Source organism: Lissotriton vulgaris, chromosome 1_1 (genome assembly GCF_964263255.1).
Source record: "Lissotriton vulgaris chromosome 1_1, aLisVul1.2, whole genome shotgun sequence".
NCBI lineage: Eukaryota > Metazoa > Chordata > Amphibia > Caudata > Salamandridae > Lissotriton > Lissotriton vulgaris.
Window position 1 is genome coordinate 768,277,913 of NC_141685.1, and position 15,128 is coordinate 768,293,040.

The window sequence follows — 15,128 nt, forward strand, 5'->3', positions numbered from 1 at the left end:
GAATTTTACTATTTAGCACTTTTGCAACTCTCCAAGTCTTGGCGTACAGAATTGGAATTACTTGGAGATTTTCAGTGCTATGAAGATTCTTTCAATACATGTACAGATAGCATTGAATGCACAGTTTTTGCAAATTATCGCAAAATGTTGAATGAAGAAATTGATCAAGAAGCTACTATTACAGCTGAGAATGCTAGAGACAGTTCTCAAGACAGTCAAAGTTCTGCTCCACTAAGTCAAAATTCACTAGGACAACCAATTCTTGAAAATGAAGCAGCAATCACCATGATTGAAGTGTATATAGCAATGCATCAAGCTCAGAAGATATTATGGACTTAGGCAACTTGGAAGAACAACTAAATATTGAACAGAAAGGAATATATCAGCAAGCGAGAGAACAGATTGACCATGGTTTTCTTCTTGAAAAGAAAGAATGCACATGCACACCATTTCAAAATATCCGAATGTATGTCAGTGGTCAATCTGGTACAGGAAAAAGTTTCTTAATTAAAGTTTTGACCAGTTATCTATAGTAAACAACAGACTCACATTTGTCTTGTGTTGTAACTGCTCCAACTGGGTTGGCTGCACACAACATTAAAGGAATTACATTACATTGTTTACTAATGCTACCTGAAGAGCATGAAAATAAATTGGAATATCACAAGCTATCTGGAGAAGCATGTTAAGGAATTTCAAGAGTGCTAAAGAAAATGAAACTTCTGATTATCGATGAGGTGACCATGGTCTCAAACTTAATGCTTGCCTTTGTGCATTTAAGAATGCAGCGAATTCTAAAAACAGAATACAAAGTCTTATTTGGAGGAAAACATGTGATAGTTTTTGGTGACCTACTGCAACTTACTCCTGTAAAAAGGCAACCAGTATTTAAAACGCTTGTGCATGAAGACACCAGAAAGTCTTTGGGAAGTGTTGGAAACGTTACCATTTGGTCATATTTTGAATGCAAAAAACTCATTGAAAATATAATGCAGGCAAATGATGTTGATTAGGGAACCATTTATCAAGATATAAGAATGGGAGTATTGACAGAACATGGCAAACAAGCTTTGCAAAGTCACCTACTTACTAACTTTTTTCCAAATGAAAACATAGTTGCCGAAAAAATATACAAAAACATTGTAGAAAATAAATCTATAACCTGCTTGATGCCAACACTGCGCAAGTGTACTACATTCAATGAAGAACTTTAAAAGCTGGAATATGAACAAATAATAAAAAGGGAAGCCATTGATAAAATAGAGCATGAAGGAATCACTCTTATTTTGACACAAAAATTTAAAACAAAATGTGATTCTTTAGCAAAATCTATATCTAAAACTGCTGGTTTAGAAAATAATTTATATCTATGTGTAAACTGTCGGGTAATTTTACGGCGTAATGTAGATGTGGAAAAAGGTTTAGTAAATGGAGCAAAGGGTAAAGTTGTTGATTTTGTTAATTATCAAAATAGAGATGGAATTGAATTTTTGAAAAGCAAATTTGATCAAATTGAAGAAGTAAAACAAATTGGTTGTTGTTCGGTTTGTTTTTTCCTGCACAGAAACAATCTCCCCACGACGCAGGCATCCTTGCACCATGGTGGAATAGTGCCTGCACCAGCGCATGGCTGCAGTTTGTGTGCCAGTGTGGAGGGATGCACAGAGATGCGACATATTCATGTAAATATGTTGCATCCCTGTGCTTGGAAAGGGCCGCAGCCAAAGGGCATGCGGTGCCACGCTGCAGCACTTCCTCGTAGATCGGCCCCTATAAATTCACAGGACTCTATTAATGCATTCTTTCAGTCAATCATGCTCTACACATATATTCAACCAAACTTTTCAGACATTACCATTCAATTATAGTTCTTTTTTTTAAACCAGATAAGGTAGTTCTGAAAAGAATTTTTTTTCTTCTTTTTTTGTTTTGTATTTTTGTGTCATTTTTGACCAATTTTGTATTTTTTTGCTGTTTTTCTAAAAACTGAACAAAAAAAGGAACAAAGTAAGAAGGTAACTTTTGGAATTAAAGATCATTCCAAAAACAAAAAAACAAACAAAAAAATGAACTGCAGTGGTTTCTCCAAGCAGCACAAACAGCATCTACTGACTGTTCTCCATAGCAGATTATTTTCTTGCACTTGACACAGTGCTACTCCAAGACAGCAAGTTCCGGTCTTATATCCGTAGGAGGTTGTGATGATGACGCTCCTGATGTGCTTTCTCCAGCTGCTGCTGGATTTTGAGCAGCTCGCCTCATTTCCTCCCGAGCAAGATTGCGAGGGTGCAGAGTATGCAAATGCTTATACATGCTGGCAGTGCCGCATGAGTACTTCTTCTCACTCCCTCTTGAAAGGACTCTGCTGCAAATTATGCAGGTCACCTTCCTGGCATTGACTTTTTTTTCTCCTGGTGGAAAAGTAAAAAACTTCCACACAACAGATTCTAACCTCTGCTTAAGTGGTGCCTCCTTCGACAGTTCTTTTCCAAAATGGCGGGTTGAATACGTGCACCGCCGTGTTAGGTATGCTTTGGGTGCGTGACAAAAAAAATTTGAAAACTTTTTTTATAATAAAAAAGAAAATAATATAAATATATTAAAATAAAATAAAAAAGAATTATACTATATTTCACTTTTAAATGTATTTTTATTTTTAAAATTACAATTTTCATAAAAGTATATAATATTTATGTAAATAAAATTGTAACTGTTTGTTTGTTCAAAATCTCAAATCTCCGAAAGTTCTTCACCGATTGCTTTGAAATTTTGACACAACATTGCATTCGAATACGCAAGTGTTTTTATATACACAACGTTGGATTTGAATATGCGCGCGTTGAATACGCGAGTGACAAATAAAAATGTCAATGTGTGTTTGATAAAAATCTTACATCTACGAAAGTTCTTCACCGATTGATTTGAAATTTTGACACAACTTTGCATTCGAGTACGAGTGCTTTTATATAAACAACGTTCGATTCGAATACACGCGTGTAGAATACACGCGTGTTTTTAATCGAAAGCACAAACAGACACATAAAAATGTCAATGTGTGTTTGATAAAAATCTTAAATCTACAAAAGTTCTTCAACGATTGATTTGAAATTTGGACACAACGTTGAATTAGAATAAGTGCGTGTTTATATATACACAACGTTGGATTAGAATACGCATGTGTCAAATACGCGCATGTTTGTAATCTAAAGGACGAACAGACCCTAGCGATTGGGTCGCTGCGCAACAACTGCAATAGACGCATAGAGACAATAGTCTACATATATTAGGATGTACAGTTGGTGCCAGGATGGCAGACTGGGAAGTGGGTGTAGGGAGGGGGAGGAGTTGGTTTACTTGGCAACATTAAGAAAGGATGCATAGAGACAATAGTCTACATTTATTAGGATGGATTGAAGTACCGAAAAATATATTACAACCCAAATAGAACCATACTTACAAATAGCTCCAATACCAATTACCAATAATCAGTCAGTTGGAAGTGTAGAAGGTCCAATCGTTTATTTATTACAAACAAACTCTACCAGAGGAGCTCCTTGCGACCTAACCCCATGAGGTCCGCCAAGAAGACTGCTAGCACATTATCAACAGATCATATATATATACTGTTAAATTTCGAAACCGTTACCTAAGAAGGAAAAATACAAGTTGGTACAGGTTGGTGCAGGGGAAAGACCATATATGGGATACAAAGTGCTCTTAGTTTAGCCCAGATTGTTATAGCAAGGTCGTGAGGGTAACTCCCTTCTGCTAACTCCGAGAGAGTCCGCACAGCATCCCTTGGAATGTGCTTTTCCAGCCTACCCCCACCTACAACCTTGACAGGCCGAACGTGCAGAAGCAGCAGTTTGCTACAGGGGTACTATTTCTCAGGAGAACGGCTTGAGTTAAATGCGATGATAGGTTTTCATTAATGCTGTAAGTGGACCAGGCCACAAAATGGCGCCGGTCGAGTCAAGCGGTACTGCCTATGATTAGGTGCAAAAACGTGTAACATAGTGTATACTAATCCCTAAGTTATTACATATTGTGTGCGTATTAGTGTATGTGTCTCTACATTAGCCAACTAGGTATATCACCCTAATTACTAAACATAACTACATGTTTTGCTAGGCCCAAATTGAATTCTGGTTCCTCAAACCCTCCTTTTAGCGTGATGTAGCTAACTAAAATGGAAGTACTAATCCTGGAAGATTTCCTCATCAATGGCCATCAACTCACGAATCTCCTGCTGGAGCATCAGAATCTTAGAGGGGGCAGGGGAAGGGACAAACATGGCTGTCCTTTTGGTGGCACAATAAGAACAACAAGCCGGACCACATTGCATACAAAGCTAAACACGTGAAGATGATACCTGCTGCTCCAGCTGCTATCATCAATAATTTCCAACCCCAGGTCGACAAAAGCCCCCAGAACCAGCTAGAGGACCCATTTTCGGTGTGCATTTCAGCCGCGATGCGATGCAACTTTTGGCTTCGGGACCCTCAAAAGTCTCAGGAAGGCATTGAAGTTTTTACCTGTGAGAGCCCGTCAAGCCCTGGTGCATGCACTAGTCACATCAAAGATGAACTATGGCAATCTTCTCTATTTAGGGACCTTGGAGAAGAATTTGAGTCGCCTACAGGTCTTACAGAATGCCGCTGCCCGACTAGTGCTTAGACTACCCAGAAGAGCCGCATCCTCAGCGGCCCTCCGGTCTTTGCATTGGCTCCCGATCAGAAGCAGGGTAGAATTCAAAGCGCTATGCACGTGCCATCGGATCATCAATGGGAGGTCTCCTCTCCCTTTGAAAGGACTGCTGACGTCTTACGAGCCGTCCCGCTCCCTGAGATATTCCGGCTCAGGACTCCTGGCTATCCCCAAGGTGTCTAGAGCACGGATGGGCGGAAGATCCTTTAGGTACCTTGCAGCTCCTAGATGGAACAAACTACCCATGGCATTGCGACTAGAACCATCAGAACTAATCTTTAGAGCCAAGCTTAAAACTGCACTATTCGTACAGTAAAGTATTCCGCTTCTGTAGGTTCCAGTAAGTATCTGCTCCTCAGCGCGGGGACACGCCGCTGTGCGTCACCAAGCGCTTTACAAAACCCCCTAAATAGAAATAGAAATAGAAATAGCTAAATGAACTGTGGGGGCGGAGTCTGGAATATACACACAGCAGGAGCTGCCGATCACCCGGCATGCTCCTCCTTGATCAGCCAGGATGAAGTCAAGACCATCCGATTCTGGAGCGAAACGAGTCTCGTGGCATGAAGCTCTACCGTAATATTGGTCATGATATCAGTGGTGATATTAATGATGTTCTCTACTATTCTGGACAATCGTCTTATTTCCCTACTATTGAATATTGGCCCCCAGAAAGGGACCAATCCTTTACTAAAGTCTGTGAACTGTTGCAAGGAGGTGTCAGTCTGATCAACCTCCGTCAGCTCGAGCTGTCTTCGCTGCCTATTGGAAACTACTTTTGCACGATGGAGTTTGTGTGTTCTATGATAGTCTGAAGGTGCTATGTATACAAGGGGGTACAGGAAGGACAGTTAACACTGCCTTGCCCATCCTCGCGCTAACCAGATGTAAGCATTTTCCCCACACACAAAATACATGTTTGGTGGTGTCAACAGTGGAGGGCTACTGAATATTTTCATTCTATAAGTATAATTGCAGACAATGTTTGCAACTTGCACATGCCCCATTCCTTGTACACAGAAATCGGAGGAGGTATTCAGAATGGGAACGGGCACAATGCGCTCACTAGTGACATTTCTGGCGACAAAATGTTGAAAATACTGTGAATGATTAAAATTAGCAAAATCATAAAGTTCATCTTTCAACCAAGTACTATTTTCATTAACTGTATACAAATTCATACAAGCCTCTGGGTCCAATGATCCCTCCCCCCCATTTCCTTCTGGGTCAAATCCCTAGTGAGTTTCAATGTATGCTAAAATCATCCCGTAATCCTTTTCTGTATATTGTTTGGGGGTTTCTACATAATGGTTATACATAGCAGAGAACATTTGAAACCATGCTTCACAGCTACCTAAGTAGGACAAGGGCAGTGAGAGAAACAAGTCGTGTTTATGCATGACTGATGGCAGGAGCCCACAAACCCAACAATCGGTCATATTAGTAGTACTATGGGTTTGGTGGAGCATTTCTACAAATACATTCTTTGCATAAGTCTGGGGGTGTCTTCCTTTATGGGGCGCTAAAGTGAACATGAAGTCTTCAGGCGGGGTAATGGTAGAGGGCATCATAGCTTGCATAGGATACTTATACTCTAAATATATGAATATACTCATAAAAACTTCTAATATAACTGCTATTACTAACACAAAGGCTACCTTCACACGCATGGTCCAAGTAGAAAACATTGGCTCATAAAATGGCAAATATCGTGGTGCAATGGGACGCTCTTCTTCAGGTACAATACGACCAAAAGGGTACATTCCTAACTAAAAGTCCAAAACTAAACTCGGGCTCAGCAGTCCGTCCTGCCAGAGGGTTCTTCTCCCTGTGTCCATCAGAGTCTCACAGGCAGACTCCTATCGTTCATCTCAAGACAACAAAATGTCGTTGTCAAAGGAATCCCATGTACAACCTGGCCGTTCACACGTGTCAGTCTTTCTTTCTGAACAGAGCACAACAACAAAGTTCCAGCTCTCAACGGGTTCAGTCCAGTGTCTCGCTCAGTACCTCAGACTCGAAATCTAGCAAACCCTTTCTATTCAAGTCTTTCCTTATCTCCTGATAGTGGTGTCTGAGGCACCGTGATGTTTTCTTGGCCGTAGGTTGTTTCGCACATGACCCGGAGCTTCTTGATCAGAAAATAGCAAAGAAGGTACCTTTCCTTCATCAGAGCTTCTGCTCACTGGGATATCAATGACAGGATTAAGGGCAATTGCGGATTCAGCTGAGACTGGTTCGCCCGATCCCGTCACTCCTCCTTCTTGCCTTTGCTCTATTTCGCAGGCGTAGGAAAAAGGCACAAACGCAGTGGCTCTCTCAGTTTCCTGGGTCAAAATTCCACCAGATTGCTGCTGATCATAAGGAAGCGGGAGTGGCAGCTGTTTCAGATGGGAATCATGGATCCAGTGCTTCCTCCCATCCACCTTTACACGTCCTTCTCCTATCGCTCTAATTCGGCTGGAGTGGCTTCCTTCTGCAGTTCTTTCACGCTTTCTATGGTATTATCAAACAAATCAGATTCCTCCACCCATCTTGCAGAGGACATTACAAACATAGTCCATATTGTAGACTGAGCCGTTTACTTGGCAACCTGATCTGCAAAAGCATTCCCCTCGCCCACTTCGTCCACCACTGCCTTATGGGCACTACATTTTATTATTGCTAGCTTTTTGGGCAAAGTTAGGGCATCCAGTAATCGTAACACCAGGGGACCATTCTGTATTTTCTGACCATGAGAGGTGAGGAAACCCCGCTCCCTCCACAGCCGCCCAAAGCTATGGGCTACGCCGGAGGCGTATTGGCTGTCTGTGTAGATGTTAACCTCGAGTCCCTCACTTAATTCACAGGCTCGTAATAATGCCACCAATTCAGCAGCCTGGGCTGATCGATGGGAAAAGATTAAAGCTGGACAGACCGTGACTCAAAAAGCAGTAGCGTATGAAAAGGAAAAAGTAGAAAAGAATATTGAACAATTAGATAGACAGTTTCGATTACAAACAGACAAACGTTATGTGACCCGATCCGAGACAGAAGACGAAATAGAAGAACTCTTAGAGGTTTGCCCTCTGCCTCCGTATGCCCCTCAAGGCTTGTACCCGGCGGTCCCGGTGGACCGGACCGGAAGGGCGGGAGCAGAGGTGCCTGCAGTTGCTACCGCACCAGTAGCTGTACACCTTCCTGCTCCGTTGCCCGCTCCTCCTACCCTTCATTCAACTACCTCAGAATTGATTACTTTGTTACCTAGGTCAGCTGCAGCCGCTCCCCTGTCCCCAGTATTTTTAACACCCCCAGCCAGAGGAACGATGGACACCCCTATGGGGCTGACCGCCGCCTCTTTAGATGTCACACCGTGACGCCCTATGGGAGGAATGGAAGGTCGACGAGTTTTTACTCGATCATCCTTAGGGATTGAAGAAAGACGGGATATAGTAATCCAAGCATCTCAATGGACGCGGAACCCGATTTATACCCTAGAAGATATTTGGAGTACTATGAAAAATTTTGAACCAGTTACGCAACAACTAGCATTGGAGCATATGGCAATAAGATTGATTTCCTTATGGGAGCAATGTTTTCAGGGGGGACTTGCCCCCCAGATATTATGTGATATCAAAGATCGAGCTTTTAAATTCGAATTACAGATTGAGGAAGTATTTCAAAATGTTGAAACTCTGGTACAGTATCGGGTCCGAATTAATAGGAAATGTCCAGACGTAGGAGCACAGTACCCAATGAGGGAAGTGCATCCTCTTTTCCATCCCGAGATCCCTGAAGTATTAGACGGAGGGGGCCAAATCACCAGAGCATGTGTAGAGGCACATTTCCAGGAACAATGGGTTTATACCCAGTGGAAACGGAGTGAAGTTCTCACCTTAAAAGCCCAACTTCCTGATCCTCGAAAAAAAAAACACGGCTTATTATAAAGAAATGACAGAAGCTGCAAATTCGTCCGTTATGACTTTAGCTGACATAGAGTTATTTTTCGGTCTTTTGATCTCAGTAGACATATGGAGGCAGGTACATGATTCAGATCATGCTGCCGAACTTGGAGGGACCTGGGATCAAATTAAGGAATGGGATAAAGACCGAAAACCAGGCAACAAGCCTAAAGACGAAATTTTGGCCATACCAGCTCGGATTATTACGTTTATGCAAACCCTTATCCACCCACGAAAGGTGGATTGGGATAAGTTAACAGCCCGCAACCAAAAGAAGGATGAAAATGTATCTGATTTCATTACTAGGTTTGAAAAAGTACTTATTGACTTTAGCGGACAAGATCTGTCCACGGAAGGTGGCATACGGCTATTTTTGAATAGATTTGTCACTAATTTGTTACCAGAAATCAAGACACGTTTACAGGCTGCTGAAAGCACTTGGACCACTTCAACTCCCTTGGTTATTCTTAGCATGGCCCAGTATTATGAACATTGGGAGAATGAGAGTAAGGATAAGTCGGACAAAAAGGTTAAGGAGTTGAAAACCATAGTATTGCTACAGCAAGTCAGTAGAGGACAGGAGGGTAGAACGGGAGGTAGGGGCTCCTTCCCCAGAAGAGTAATAATGAGAGGAGGAGGAGGTCAGGGTCCTAATATAGGGATTAACCAGTGTTCCAATTGCAGACAAGAAGGACACTGGCGAGCCCAGTGTCCGTTACTATATGGATGGTGCGGTTTTAATCGAGGACGAGGAAGAGGAGGTACTGATCGGAATAGTATGAGACGGGGTGACAGATCCGGCGATGAGTCGGGAAAGAATTATTTCGTTGATTTCCAGGGAAGGCAATATTATAATGAGGATTATCGGGAAGACGGCTATGATGGGAATAATTATGCATGAGACAGCCAGGGACAGAGTAGGGGCCATATATCAGTACCAGTTGACCAACAGGGGCCTTATGTACAGGGGAAATTGATGGGGACGTCTGAGAAGTTTTTGGGGGATACTGGAGCAATGAATAGTTCTGTTGCTCATACATTGGTCCCAGGGGCTGCTCTGTCTGGGCAGAATAACATATCGGTGGGATTTTCAGGAATTCCCGTGGTAAGCCCCGTCTCAAAGCCACATCTCTTTTCTATCAGTCCTGTTACTGTGGATTCACCATTCTTGCTTACTTCTAGTTGTGGCGAAAACTTGTTAGGATTGGATATACTAAAGAAGTTGCATACTCGTATTTATTGTTCTCCTGATGGTGTGTATCTAACATTGCAGCCTCCTATAGAACGTATGTGCCAATGTTTAGTCAAAGATGCACCCCTCCCACCTGAGTTTTCAGATATACCCCACACACTCTGGGCAAAGGGGGATACGGATGTCGGATTAATGAAAATACCGCCTGTATCCATAACGTTAAAACCAAATGTGCATTTACCGCGTATTCCCCAATATCGAATTTCTCCAGAGGGTGAACAGGCTTTATTACACGTCATTCGTGATTTGATTAAGAAAGGAGTAGTAGAAGAAACTGCTGCAAATATTTGTAACAGCCCCATAGTAACGATTTTGAAAAAGGCCCCTCTAGATACTTATCGTTTTGTAATTGCCCTTAGAGAGGATAATAAAATAGTGGTTCCCCAATACCCTGTGGTTCCGGACATCACTGCCATCCTGACTATGATTCCCCCTACTGCACAGTATTTTTCAGTGATCGATTTAAAGAATGCTTTCTTTAGTATCCCAATACATCCTGACAGTGGTCATATTTTCAGATTCTCATTATCTGGCTGCCGTTTCAGATTTTGTCGCGCACCTCAGGGCTACACCGAGAGTCCTGGTATTTATAGCCAAGCTCTAAAAGCAGTATTAGATGAGTTGGTCCTCCCTCCCGGTAATTTTCTTGTCCAATATGTAGATGCCATTTTGGTGGCATCCGACATAGCTGCCGGTTGTAAGGAGGCCACTGTTCAACTGTTGCACCATTTGGCAGCTAATGGTAATAAAGTGTCCTTGTCTAAATTTCAGTATTGTCGAAAGGAAGTGAACTACCTCGGTTATTTACTGTCGAGAAGAGGGGAGAAGACTAACTCCTGAACGAATAAATGTTATTACGAACATGTCTGTGCCTCGTACTCAACGTGATGTTCGTGCTTTTCTGGGCATAACCTCTTACTGTCGCCAATGGATTCCTAATTTTTCTCTTCTGGCTAAACCTTTGTTGCATTTGGTTACCAAAGATGTGCATGAACCCTTGCCCTGGACGGATGAATGTAAAGATGCTTTTAATTCTTTAGAAACTGCTCTTTGCTCTGCACCCGTCTTGGGTACTCCGGGCTACCGAAAACCCTTTGTACTTTATGTGCATGAGGTAGATAAGCATGGGCAGATTTTGCGGATCCACGATCCGCGGATTTTGCGGATCCGCGGATTTGGGGCGGGAGCGGGGCTTCCATGCGAGTGCACATGCCTCTTGTGAGGCCTCTATCCAGCATCACAGCTGATTTTCCACGGTAGAGTTGGGAAGAAGGCACACCTGTCCAGCCTCGACGACGCTCACGATTGTTTTTGGGCTAATGAATGAGTCACTGAATTTGAGCATCAACTAGTTTGAGCGACCATGTGTGTGTTACTATGCAATCGCCCCGACGGGCGCAGGGGTCCCTTGAGTGAGCTGTCCATCATAGTGGGTGAATGGCGGGAAGACGGTGCAAACCGCGAGTGTGTGGGCGGGGCCAAACGGGCAGGGCTACCATGCGAGTTCACACATGCTTCTTCTATGTATAAAAGGTCTGAGAAAGATCAGTTCAGCAGATGAAGAGAAAGAAACCCCTGGTCACAAGAACAGCACGGGTATTGTGCTCGTGAAAGTCAAGGATGCAAAGGCCTCTATCCAGCATCACAGCTGATTTTCCACGGTAGAGTTGGGAAGAAGGCACACCTGCCTCGACGATGCTCACGATTAGGGCATGTTGTAACTATTTTAGGATGGCGCTGGCAGCTGCCGGCGCCATCCTAAAATAGTTACAAGTTGACAGGCCAGCCAGGCTTCAACTTCTGCCCCCGGAATCCGCCGCTCGCGGATTTGCGAATTTGCGGTAAATTCGCTGGAGTTCACGGATCGCGAATTTACCGAAAATTTGCAAAATCCGAGAGCGGAACGGATTTTGCGCCCATGCTTAGAGGTAGACAGTTGTTCCCTTTCAGTGTTAACCCAGGGTTTTGGCGGAAAGCAACAACCCTGTGCATATTTTTCGGCAGTATTGGATAATGTTGCCAGGGCCCTTCCCAGCTGTCTAAGGGCTACTGCTGCTGTGGCAGTGGCCATTCGACAGTCGGAGGGGATTGTTTTAAATACAGATCTGACAGTAATGGTCCCGCATGCTGTGGATATATTATTGAATCAAACAAAAACTCAGCACCTTACGAGTGCACGATTGACAGGTTACAAATTAACTCTATTTGCACCCTACATTAAGATTAAAAGATGTGCCACTCTGAATCCAGCCACATTACTACCCCTCCCTTCGAGTGATCAAAAGGACGATGTCCATGATTGTATATTTCGAACTGAAGAAGAAACGAAGGGACGTGTAGACCTCACTGACTCCCCTTTATCTGACCCACAAGGGGAGTTGTATGTGGATGGCTCCTGTTTTAAGTTACCAGATGGCACAACGACAGCGGCTTATGCTATAACTACCCTCAGAACAGTAATAGAGACCGCTCGGGTTTCTCAGCATTCAGGTCAAGCAGCTGAACTAATAGCATTATTTAGGGCATGTGAACTGAGTAAAGGTTTAAGAGTAAATATTTTCACAGACAGCCAGTACGCCTTTGGTGTAGACCATAGTTTTGGGCGGCTGTGTGGGGAACAAGGATTCCTTACCTTCCATGGTCAAAGAATACAACATGGCCTTTTAATTGAAAGATTGCTAAATGCTCTAACCTTACCAGAGAAGGTGGCTATCATTAAGTGTAGTGCCCATAAGAAAACCACAGACATTACAGGAAAGGGAAATGCATTCGCTGATCAAGTAGCGAAAGAAACAGCACAAACCAAAACGTCCACGATGTTCCCTAGTGTAGCAACCCGATGGGTGGCGGAGACTACACTATTTGACAACACTATTGAAAGTGTTAGAGAATTGCAGAAAGAAGCCACTCCTGATGAATTATTGAAGTGGGAACAGGAAATAGGGCGGTTAGACAAAAATGATTGCTGGATTGATTTGACTGACAGACAGAGATGGCTCCTGCCTAATGCCATGGTGTATGCGGTAGTAGTGATGGCCCATGGCACTGCCCATATTGGAGCAAAAGGTATTTGTCCATTATTGGATCCAGTGTGGAAAAACTCAAATATTTCCAAGACAGCGGCCCATGTGGTTAAATACTACAAGGTCTGCTTGCAGCATAATCCCGGTGGGAGAGAGACAGTTCTTAGTGGAAATTTTGCACCCCCTTCTTTGCCTATTGCAGATGGACTATATTCAATTTGATAGCGTAAACAATCATAAGTATGTGTTGGGGGTGGTTTGTGCATTTAGTAAATGGGTTGAAGCATACCCCACCAAAGAGAATACTGCTCTAGCCACTGCAAAAGCCCTGATTAAGGAATTTCTGCCTCGATTTGGTTTGCCACGCATTATATGGACGGACAATGGGGTACATTTTAATGCAGAACTCATTAAATATATTTGTAAGGGGTTGCAAATAAAACAGAAATTTCATGCAGCACGACACCCACAATCTGCAGGACTGGTCGAGAAATATAATGGCATATTAAAATTAAAGATGGCAAAGATACAGGAGAGTACGGGTTTGAGTTGGCCTGATGCGTTGCCCCTAGCAATATTGTCAATAAGAGTAACTCCCCATTCCCTGGCTGGGCTGTCACCCTATGAAGTTGTTTTTGGTCTGCCAGCCAATGTCTGGGGTGTCCCAAGGCCTAGGTCTTTCCGTGATCTTGATTATCCTATGATGACAGATTATCTGTACGCTCTAACTAAAGATCTGCGTTCCATTCATCAACAGGTGTCAGCAGTACTGCAGCCGCTGCCGGAGGGTCCTGGACATCGTTTGGAACCACGACAGTGGGTCCTAGTGCGAAATTACCAACGGAAGTCGAGTCTGGACCCCAGGTGGAGTCGTCCCTACCAGATTCTTTTGGCCACTCGAACAGCAGTAAAAGTGGATGGGAAAAAGCACTGGATTCATGTGTCGCATGTAAAGAAGCTTCCCCTACCACTTCCTTCTGATCAGCAGAACCGAGACGGAGTTCTGACACAAGAAGGAGAACGAGGATTGAGTTTTGGACCTTTCTCGGACGCCGTGGAAATTGGGCAAGAGGAAGGGTTGTTGACGCCGCAAGGAGTCGAATCAGCCTTGGTTTCTGAAACTCGTGATAAGGCTGATTCCCCTGAGGCTTCTGAAAGAAATGTTACATCAAATGTCCCTGCTGTTGTGTTGTTCCATGATCAGGAGCAACCTGGCCATCTTCGGTACAATTTACGGCCCCGAAAATCACGCAATGCCCCAGTTTTGGATCGTAGGAGACAGGGAAAGACTTCAGTTGTAGGGTTGGAAAACTGTTTTTCCTGGGGTATTGAGCGAGACACTGGGCTGAACCAGTTGAGAGCTTGGAACTGACACATTGCTCTGTTCAGAAAGAAAGACTACATAAAGGGCCTAAATTGCAACGACGAAATTACAGTGAAGATTGTTTCTGTGGATGAATAATAAGAGCCTGCCTGTGAGGCTCTAGACGGACACAGGGAGAAAAAACCCTCTGGCAGTTGGCTTGCACCTTTGTCCGAGTTTAGTTTGGACTTTTAGTTAGAATGTATCCCTTTGCCCGATTTGCCCTTGATGATGAAAGACCTCTTGCTCCCAGACCATTTCTCGGAAATGTTCCTATGTTTTCCGGCTGGGCTACCAGAGTGAAGGTAGCCTTTGTAATAACCATTGCAGTAATTATGATAATATGAATGAGAGTGTTTATGTACTTGGAATTTCAATATCCTATGCATAAGGTATTAGGAACTACAGCAACCCCACCCGAGCATTTCTTTTACACCTTGCCTCCCCATAAAGAGCGACATTGAGAAACCTATGCTAAAAATGTATTCATAGAAATGTTGCATGAGGCCCATAGCACCACAATTAAGACAAACTGTTGGGTATGTGGCCTTTTGCCATCTGTAATGCATCGCCATGATTTATTCATTTCTTTGATATTATCACACTTAGCGAACTGTGCAGCCTGGTTTCAGTTACTATCTCTCATGTATTTGCATTATGTAGCTGATTCCAAAAGATATACTGAAAAAGATTATGAAGCTGTTTTAAGGGATATAGAACGCCATCAGGGATTTGATGCTCAGGGGAACCAAGACGAGGGATCTTTAGATCCAGATGCCTGTATGAATATGTATACCACGTATGAAAATGCTACTTGGCTAAAAGAAGAAATGATAGATTTT